Source organism: Phyllostomus hastatus, unplaced genomic scaffold (genome assembly GCF_019186645.2).
Source record: "Phyllostomus hastatus isolate PE091 unplaced genomic scaffold, TTU_PhHast_1.1 phas_scaffold_55, whole genome shotgun sequence".
NCBI lineage: Eukaryota > Metazoa > Chordata > Mammalia > Chiroptera > Phyllostomidae > Phyllostomus > Phyllostomus hastatus.
Genome location: NW_025334035.1, coordinates 53,966 through 63,027, shown reverse-complemented (window position 1 = coordinate 63,027; position 9,062 = coordinate 53,966). Strand labels below are relative to the sequence as shown.

Genomic DNA, 9,062 nt, shown 5'->3' with positions numbered 1-9,062 from the left:
CATCACATGCTTTTTAGCTTCCTGGCTTGCTGGGCCGTGTTCCACAGCTGCATCAGCTGGGACAGTCCTTGCACACATCAGGCCATTCCCTGACTCACTGCCTTTGTCCAGCTGTGTCTGCTTGTAATGACTACACTAAGGGCTATGGCCTCTGCTAAGGGCTTTTGCACATTATCCCATCTAATCCGCACAGCTACTCTCTGAGGTCCATAATGCCATTGTTCTCAATTTACAGAGGAGAGAGGGTTCTTGGAATGGTGAAGTGACTTCTGCAAACACCCTAGGAATGGGTAGTGCTGACTGCTGCCAATGTGATACACCCCTTTGCACCTTGCTCCTTCTCTGGGAGTGACCTTACTTTGCCCTTCCCACTTTTCCTGGGTGATTCAGTAGCATTCTTTGATCTTAGCTTAGCTGTCACCACCTTGAGGAAGCCATCCCCAATTCTCCTTCCATCACTGATAAGGCAGACTATGCTCTCTTACTATGTGCCACTCAACCCTCCTGCCAAGACGATAACCTTTCAGACATTGCATTAAAATAGCCTTCCTCCTCATCCATTGTGAGCTCCTGATTCATGTGTGTAACCCAAGTCAAGGGCCCTAATAGGCACTTGGTCATTATCAATGGAATGAAATGAACCTCAGATCAGTTCAACTTGACCTAAGTCTAGGTCCATGCTGGCTCTCCCGATTCATCTGTAAAGAATTGCTATCTCTCCAGCTGCCACCACCCAGTGACTCCTCTTCTCATCAGTTACTATTCCTTTTCTAGCCAATGCCTTTGACAAGGCAGGCTGACTGACCCTAAGTAAGATCGGGTGTCACATTTACCTCCTCCCCATCTACTGCCTCCACCACCATTCTGGTTCAGGAATGTGTGTTGCTCTGTGTGAGAGTTTTGTTCTGAGTGAAGGATGGAGTGCTTGCAGGGCCAAGGGAGTGAGGAGCCACAGTAATAAAGGGTAGAATAAGCTGCATAGGGATGAAGTCTTCACACAGGGAAAAGGAAAGCAGGAGAAAGGCATGGTCAGCCTTGTTTAAGGCCCAAGAGACAAAAGTTAATGCAGAGCAAAGGAGAGAACTTTCCTACAAGTTTTGCCTGAATTGGAGGGGCTACGTCCAGAGAGTCTGTGGGTCAGACTGAAGCATCAGGAGCTGGCTCTCACTCAGAACACTTGCAATGAGGGTCATGTATGGTGTCTTCTCCAAATGGCTTATAGGTAGCAGGCTCCTTAGAGAAAGCCAGGGCTTGGGAGTAGGAGTGGGTGTGTGCTAGAGAACACAAAACCCCTCCCAGGCCATAGTTGGGTATATTTTAAAAGGCTGGGATGGTGGCACTGTGGTCCTGTGGTCAAGTAAGTGAAGGATTTGATGCTGCAAACTTCTAGTATTAGTGTTAGCACGACCTTATTTATTATCAAAGCTGGTGAGGTCTGGGGATATTTAGTTACACATATCTTTTCTTCACCACTGATATATGAGCTCATTCTGAGAAGAAGCTATGTGCTATTTTCTTCTGTATTCCCCATAGGATAATGCTTTCCACCTGCTGGGGGAAATTCCTGGTTTCCACTTCAGTACCCAAAATGTCAACCGTCATGTCAACCTCTGGAAGGCTTTCCCTAGAAAGAGTCTTCCCAGAGCCCCATGTGTGTCTTTGTTCCTCAGGCTGTGGATGAATGGGGTTCATCATGGGGGTGCCCACAATATACATCACTATGGCCACTGAGTCCTTCATGGAGTAGGTGTGGAGGGGCTGCAGATATACCATGCTATGTGTCCCATAGAAGAGGGTGACCACAGCCAGATGGGAGGCACAGGTAGAGAAGGCTTTGTACTTCCCAGTGGCTAATGGTATTTGGAGGATGGTGATGACAATCCGGACATAGGACATGATCATGACCCCAAAGGGGGTGAAGAAGATAAAGTAGCCATGGCAATCAGTACTGTGTGATTGAGCTGGGTGTTGGAACTCGCGAGCCTCAGCCAGACAGACATCTCACAGAAGATGTAGTGGATCTTCAAGGACCCACAGAAGGTCAGCCTGGTCATGAGGAGGGTGTGGATGAGGCCATAGAGGACAGAGAACACCCAACATAAGGTGAGGAACAAAATATAGAGCCCAGGGCTCATGGTTGTAGTCTAGTGAAGAGGGTGGCAGATGGCCACATAGCATTCATATGCCATTGTGGCCAGGATGAGGTTATCCAGGGTCACCAAGGAGACCAGGAAGTAGAGCTGTGCTAGACATCCTGCATAAGAAAATGCTTTGTTCTGGGACTGAAGGTTCACCAGTGTGTTGGGGACTGTGTTGGTGACAAATAAGAGGTCTGTGAAGGAGAGATTGGCCAAGAAGAAGTACATGGGATTGTGCAGGCGTGAGTCAGTGCCTATGGCCAGGATGATGAGCACATTTCCTACCACCATGACCAGGTACATGGGCAGGAACATCCAGAACAGGACCTGCTGGTCTTCAGGACTCTTGGAGAGCGCCAGGAGTATGAAGTCTGAGAGCCCACTCTGGTTGCCTCCATGCATTACCCCACCTTTCTGCCTTATTAGCACCAACAGACATTTACTATATGTCCTCAGTCAAATAAGGGCATTCATATAAACAAAATCAACCATGTTCCTAGCATTCACATAATTTAGACTAAATTTTATAATATTTTTAGACTAGCAACAAAATAAAAACAGAAACAAAATCATAACATGGAACATCTTTTTGCAACTCAGTCATTCCAGCAACTCTAATCTGGCGTACTCAGTATTAAAGGCATAATGTCTATGTTTTATTTCAAACCCATCATCTTACAATACTCCTGAACTGCTTAATGATTACTATGTTAAGATATTGAATAGATTTTAAATGGTATTTTAAACAGGGTGTAAGCATTATAAGAAATGGCTATTGTCGGTTTGACAAAGGGGATGAAGTAAAAATATTGGAAAGGAGAAGGACAATTATTATTATTTGCTGATAGGATGATCTATCTGGGAAACCAAAGATAACCTGCTGAAATAAAAAATGACTGCCATAAAGTGGCCATTTACTCAGTGAATAGACCAAAAGTAATGGTATTCCCCGTTGGCCTTACAATGCAATGGGTAAGATTGTGGTGTTAGATGTTGGGATTCATGTCTGAGCTTTGCCACTTGCTGTGAAACCTTAGGCAAGTTACCTGAGTTCTTTAAGACTTGCTTTTTTCCCAGCATGGATGGATATGGAGAGCATTATGCTAAGTGAAATAAGCCAAACAGTGAAAGACAAATACCACATGATGTCACCTATAAGTGGAACCTAATCAACAAAACAATCAAGCATCAAAAAAGAACCAGAGACAGTGAAATTAAAAACAGACTGATAGTAACCAGAGGGGAGGTGGGAAGGGATAATGAGGGAGAAAGGAGGAAGGGTTGTCAAGGAACATGTATGTATAAAGAACACATGGACAAAGCCAAAGGCAGGTAGGGTTGAGGGTAGGAGGTGGGGATGGCTGGGATTGGGTGGGAATGAAGAAAACTGTACTTGAAGAACAATTAAAAAAAAGGAAAAAAAGACTTTTTGTGAGAAATGAGTAGCAAAAATAAAATTAATAAAGTGCTTAACACAAATAGTTGGTATGTGGTGGGCACTCAATATTGTCCATTATTATAAATATTTATATATGTAAGTAATCATTAGGTGAAAATACTATGTGAAACATTATCAATGAAATGATTTAAAACATGAAGATAACAGGAATTGGGCAGGGCATTTCAATTCTCCATTTCTCCATTTAATAATAAGTGATAGACTTACTAATTTCTAGGTAGAAAGGTAACATATTATAAAGGCACATATATTCCTGAATTAATCTGTAATTTAGTTATTTATTTATTTTTAAAATTATTTTATTATTGTCAAATTACTGTTGTCTGCATTAACCCCCCACCACCCCAGCCAAACCCACCTCCCTCCCTTGCTTCCACCCCCTCACCATGGTTTTGTCCATGTGTCCTTTATAGTTATTCCTGAAAACCTTTTCCCCCATTGTCCCCTCCCACCTCCTCTCTGGTTACTCTCAGATTATTCTTAATTTCAATGTCTCTGGTTATATTTTGCTTGCTTTTTTCTCTGTTGATTAGATTCCAGTTAGAAGTGAGATCATATGGTATTTGTTCCTCATTGCCTGGCTTATTTCACTTAGCATAATGCTCTCCAGTTCCATCCATGCTGTCCACTCCTATTCAACATAGTATTGGAAGTCCTAGCCACAGCAATCAGACAAGAAAGGAAATAAAAAGCATCCAGATTGGAAAAGAGGTAACAAAACTGTCATTGTTTGCAGATGACATGATAGTGTACATATAAAATCCTATAAACTCCATCAAAAAACTACTCACCCTAATAAGTGAGTTTAGCAAAACAGGGAGATACAAAGTCAATATCCAGAAATCAAAGGCATTTTTCTACACCAACAATGAAATATCAGAAACAGAAATCAGAAAAAAATCCCATTTGATATAGCAACAAGAAAAATAAAGTACCTAGGAATAAACCTAATCAAGGATGTAAAAGACCTATACTGAGAAAACTACACAACTCTAAAGAAAGAAATTAAGGAAGACACAAACAAATGGAAACATATACCGTGTTCATGGATTGGGAGAATTAACATCATCAAAATGTCCATACTACCCAAAGCAATTTATAGATTCAATGCAATCCCTATTAAACTATCAATGACATGTTTTAAAGATATAGAACAAACATTTCAGAAATTTATACGAAACCATAAATGACCCCAAGTAGCTGCAGCAATTTTGAGAAAGAAGAACAAAGCAGGAAGGATGACAATACCTGATATTAAACTGTATTACAAGGCCACTGTAATCAAAACAGCCTGGTACTGGCATAAGAACAGACACATAGACCAATGGAACAGGATAGAGAGCCCAGAAATAAACCCGAGTCTCTATGGTCAATTAATATTTGACAAAGGGGGCAGCAGCATAAAATGGAGTAAAAAGAGCCTTTTCAACAAATGGTGTTGGGAGACCTGGACAGCTACATGCAAAAAAAAAAAAAAATGAAAACAAGCATCAACTTACACCATTCACAAAAATAAATTCAAGGTGGCTAAAGGACTGAAATATAAGTAGTGACACCATAAAAGTCCTAGAAGAAAATATCAACATGAAACTCTCAGACATTCCAGGCAGCAACATCTTCACTGATATGTCCCCTAAAGCAAGGGACATAAAGGAAACAATAAACAAATGGGACCTCATCAAATTAAAAAGCTTCTGTGTGGCTAAAGAAAACAGAATTAAAAGAAAAAGAGAACCAACTATATGGGAAAAATATTTGCCAATGATACCTTGGACAAGAGTTTGATCTCCAAAATATATAAAGAAGTCAAATGGTTCCACACCACGAAGACAAACCCAATTATAAAATGGGCAAAAGACTTGAACAGACACTTCTCCAAGTAGGACATACAGAGGGCCCAGAGACTTATGAAAAGATGTTCAGCATCACTAGCCATCAGAGAGATGCAAATTTTTTAAAAAAGATTTTATTTATTTATTTTTAGAGAGGGAAGGAAGGGAGGGAGGGAGAGAGAAAGAGAGAGAGAGAGAGAAAGAGAAACATCAATGTGCGGTTGCTGGGGGTCATGGCCTTCAATACACACATGTACACTGACTAGGAATTGAACCTGCGACACTTTGGTTCACAGCCCGCGCTCAATCCACTGAGCTACGCCAGCCAGGGTGAAATGCAAATTAAAACCACAATGAGATACCAACTCACACCGGTCAGAATGACCAATATAAACAAATCAACAACAAGTGTTGGAGAGGACATGGAGAAAAGGGAACCCTAGTGCACTGTTGGTGGGAATGCAGACTGGTGCAGCTACTATGGAAAACAGTATGGAATTTCCTCAGAAAACTAAAAATGGAGCTACCTTTTTTATTTTAATCATTGTTCAAGTACAGTTTTCTCCCTTTTACTCCCAATCCAGGCCACCCACCCAACCGTCCCCTCTTCCTTCCCATTACCACCCTCCCCCTAGTTTTTGTCCATGTGTCCTTTAAATTTGTTCCTGTAAACCCTTCCCATTGTCCCCTGAAATTCCCTCTTCCCTCCCCTGTGGTCACTGTCAGCCTGTCCTCTATTTCAGTGTCTTTGGTTATATTTTGCTTGTTTCTTTGTTTTGTTGTTTAGGTTCCTGTTAAAGGTGAGATCATATGGTATTTCTCTTTCACTGCCTGGCTTGTTTCACTTAGCATAATGCTTTCCAGCTCCATCCAAGCTGTTGCAAAGGGTAGGAGCTCCTTCTTTCTTTCTGCTGCATAGAATTCCATTGTGTAAGTGTACCATAGTTTTTTGATCCATTCATTTACTGATGGGCATGTAGGTTGCTTCCAGCACCTAGCTATTGTAAATTGTGCTGCTATGAACATTGGGGTGCATAGGTTTTTTTGGATTGGTGTTTTAGTGTTCTTAGGATAAAGACCCAGGAACTTCCTTTTGACCCAGTGATTCCACTGCTGGGATTATATCCTAAGAGCCCTGAAACACCAGTCCAAAAGAACGTATGCACCCCAATTTCATAGCAGCACAATTTACAGTGCTGGAAGCAACCTAAATGCCTGTCAGTAAATGAATGGATCAAAAAACTATGATACTTAAGTTATTGTGATGTTCTCCAGCCAGCAGAGCCTGCCCATTGGGGCTGAAAGAGAAAATGAATGCACAGGCAACAGCAATCCTGTGGAGAAAAAGGGAATAGCACAGCTACTCTCTGAAGGGAAGAGTGTCTATGAATGCCTCGGCCACTCTCTAAGAGGAGAGCACCCTGACCCTTGCCTAGACAGGCTTTTACTGTTTTTCTCAGGGCTTACATCAGAGAAAGATTTATTATCTATTACATAGAATATTGTCTGCATTTTAGGTACAATCTGGGAAATGAAAATAACATGCAGAAGGGAATGGGGATAAGCTGATTAGCTCTGTCCTTGGGAGAATTCACACAGGCTTTGGAAATTACTTTGAAAATAGGTGATACACATTTGTTATTTTAGACCAGGGTGATGGAGTTTTAGCAAGAGCAAGTCATAACAGTCAGTATGCATTTTCTAGGCCTGATTCCCATGGGAAAACTCGGTTTGAAGGTCTGGCTCCTGCCCACCACTTCGCTTCTGTGGGTTTTCCATATAGAGCTGAGTCACATTTGCCAGACTGAAACAAACTGGTCCCCTACAAGTTATTTAAAGTCAAAATCACAACAGGACTTTTGGGAAACAAAAATTATTCTAAATTTTATCTAAAAATCTGTGAAAATAAGTCAGGAAAATCTTGGAAAGAATATAAGAAGGGACAAGTATAAAGGACTGTACAACAGTGTGGTACTGGTGCTGGAGCGAACAGATCACCAGAGCTGGATGGAAACATCAGAAACAGAGCCCAGTACGTGTGGAATTGCCTGGCTTATTATGGTAGTACTTTGGCAGGTAAAGGTTGTATTATTCAATAACTAGCACTGGGACGGCTGTTTCATTATTTAGGGGAAAAGATTAGATCAATATATCATATCTTACCAAAAACACTTAAAATATATTTAAGATTAAAACAATTTACTGTGCCTTTTTCCTTTTGAAAAATCTAATGCAGAAGGAATGAAAATTTAAAAAATAAAAAAAAAATGAGAGAATCTAAATAGAGTAGAATTAATCCCATGAAGTAGAGATAGAGAACACTGCACATTTTGATGTCTTTTTTGGATGAGATGTAGAGGAGAAAAAAGGTCAGGCATATGAAATCCTGATCAAAGGGCCTTGCAGACAGAGATGCATGTGCAAAGGCCCTGCAGTGGGAAAGGACTTGCTGAGCTGGAGGAACTAAATGTGGGCCAGTGTGGATGGAATACAGTGGAGAGCTGTGAGACGACAGGCAGTTATGCAGACTAACAGGGTCCGGTCCAGGCAGAGTCTTATTAAGGTGGTAAAATTTTGTTCTAAGTGCCATAAGGAGTTTTAGAGGATAAGTAAAAGAGGGTATATATATATTTAGCAACTATCTTTCCATTTGTATTTTACAGCAGTACTTTAATAATCAGATACAGCTGTTGCATTTTTGATTGAACACTTTTTCAGTGCCCATCCCTTTTTGTTAACCTTTATAAAGATAAGTTTTTTATTTCAGAATTTTCATCCCTAGGTTTAATTTGCTAGAAAAACGTGCAGCATCAAAGACATTTCTTTTTTATTTTTTAATTTATTTTTATGTAAGTGTAGTTGGTATATTATCTTATATTGGTTATATTTGTTTCAGGTATACAATACAGTGATTTGATAATTTTATACCTTACAATGTGATCACCCCATTAATTCTTATAATCATCTGTCACCATGCAAACTTATCACAATATTATTGACTATATTTCCCTTCTCTTTTTCACCAATCCCCCATCCCTCCTTTCAGGTAACCATCCCTTTGGTTTCTGTTTCTGTGACTCTGTTTTTGTTTTGTTTTGTTTTAGATTCCACACACAAGTGAAACCATATGGTATTTGTCTTCCTCTGTTTCACTTATTTCACTTAACATAATATCCTTTAGATTCATCCATGTTGTTGCAAATGGCAAAATTGTATTTGTTTTTATGGTCAAGTAAAATTCCATTACACACACATACACACTGCATGTTTATCCACGCATCTATTGATGGCTACCTAGTTGCTTCTATATCTTGGCTATTGTAAATAATGCTGCAATGAACATAGGGGTAGTGCGTATTATTTATAATAGGTTTCCTAATATTAAACCGTACCTGTGTTCCAGTATAAACTAATGAAGTTGATATGCTAATGTTTTATTTAGGCTTTTGTAGTTATATTTATTAATAAGATTGGTCCACAGCTTCTTTTTGTAGGTGCCAATATTATTTACTTTTTATGATGACATCTGCTGTGTTAACTTCCACGTTAAACTTGTATTCACTTATTTTTAATTTTTACTGTTTGGAATTTGTAGAACTTTTAATACCCTTAAATATAAAATGTAAAGAAAGT

At 40.0% G+C, this 9,062-nt stretch overlaps 1 pseudogene; it reads right to left on the bottom strand.

Annotated features, from left to right (window-relative positions):
- Positions 1-1,598: 1,598 nt before the first annotated feature.
- LOC123809419 lies at positions 1,599-2,540 on the bottom strand (annotated as a pseudogene).
- Positions 2,541-9,062: the final 6,522 nt, after the last annotated feature.